At 48.1% G+C, this 1,569-nt stretch overlaps 1 non-coding gene across 1 annotated transcript; it reads left to right on the top strand.

Annotated features, from left to right (window-relative positions):
- Positions 1-235: 235 nt before the first annotated feature.
- On the top strand, positions 236-309 carry TRNAS-GGA (transfer RNA serine (anticodon GGA)). The gene has a single exon. It is a non-coding gene; the product is annotated as a tRNA-Ser (tRNA).
- Positions 310-1,569: the final 1,260 nt, after the last annotated feature.

The raw sequence follows: 1,569 nt of genomic DNA, 5'->3' as shown, positions 1-1,569 counted from the left end.
CATACGTTCAGGTAGAAGAGCACGGTTAGGACGCATGAAGGTAGCATGCCGGCTCCCTAAGCGCGGGGAAGCACCAAGGAGGCCCTAACTTAGTGCCCCTTAGTACGGTACGTTCCAGAATTGACGCCAGGTCGCCTCACAGCGTGTGAGGCATCCTTAGTTAGGAAAGGAGAGTTTCAGAATCCGGGCCTTAGAGTTGTTGACAAATTTGACTTCACCCTGCCATCCCCTAGCCACCTGGTTAGCTCAGTTGGTAGAGCGGCTGCCCCGGAAAGGCGGTGGTCCCGGGTTCGAGTCCCGGACCAGGACTAATTTTTCTTCAACTGCGAGGCTTTTCTTTCGAGTAACCCGTATTGGTTTCCTTCGTAGCAATCGCTACGAACGGGTGGATGTCTGATTTTCTCTTCATTAATTATTTCTAAGATTGCAATGCTTACCTAGACTATCTTGCAGCTTAGCTCCCAGTCTTCATCGAAGATGGCAAGTAGGAGGAGGGGAGTGGCTTCATACTCTACAGCCATTGATTTTATTTCAATTATGCCCTTTTCAATTTCCTCTAGGCATGTCCTCACGTTCGGCTTCTTTATTAAGCTGTGAGCATACTCAAAAACCTGTCGCCCAACAGTCTTAACATGATCGTCAAATGTTTGCGAGGCACTGAACCCCAGCAGTATGTTGACATGTGAACACATGTGTGCTTCTTAAAGAGGAAAAGCCAGTTTTCCTTCACGTTCACCACGCTTCTGCTGGCATTGATCACCTGCCTCTGTGACGAATATGTTTCGGCCATTAGCTGTGTGCCTCGAGAACTGTGTGGGGAAGCTAGCCTGAATTGGGCTTGCAACTCTTTTTTGTTCTCTTGAGTTTCAGCTGTTTCCGTAGACGGAAGATCAGGCTGCCAGGCTACACAGCCATAAGAATCTTTTTGGAGTTGTGGTTTCTTTGTGGTCAACTCTTCATCTGAAAAACAGCGCTTTGAACACTCAGAACTTCGCCTTCTTTTGCTGTCAATACCATTCTCCAGCTGCCATAGAAGCGTTTCTAGTCCTGTAGCAATGGTGGTGCCTTTCAGGGTGTCCTCAAAAGTTCTTGGATATTTGCTGACAATTTCACTCGCAATGACTCGCAGCACTTTGCGCCCAGGCTTCTGGTAGCAGGCAAGCACCCTGTCACTTGGTGTCCTAATCATTTCATTCAGATCACTCTTCAGTGGGCGCCTGCCTTCTTGACAGGCTCTTATAAGTTCGGGTGGAAATGCGTCCCATGGAATGTCAAAAGCCTGGCCCTACATGCTCACAGAAGCTTCGCTTCCTTGTGTAATGGACACTTGCACGGCTGGTGAAGCAGCTGTCTGGAACTTTTCGAGCAGAATGCGTCTACTGACAACACTCAGGAACATTAGGTCAGCCTCCACTACATGCTTGAGGTGTTCAAGTGACTGAACACCACAGTCCAGCAGTTCCTGTACAATAAGTTCGATCACTTCATTGTCCAAGTGCGGCAGCCAACTGGAAATATGCTGTTGCAAGTCCATTTTGCCTGTCAAAAGCATGAAAGCAAACAAAATCT

This window comes from Dermacentor albipictus, chromosome 2 (genome assembly GCF_038994185.2).
Source record: "Dermacentor albipictus isolate Rhodes 1998 colony chromosome 2, USDA_Dalb.pri_finalv2, whole genome shotgun sequence".
NCBI lineage: Eukaryota > Metazoa > Arthropoda > Arachnida > Ixodida > Ixodidae > Dermacentor > Dermacentor albipictus.
Note: the sequence above shows the minus strand (reverse complement) of the source record. Positions and strands in the feature narration are given on the sequence as shown.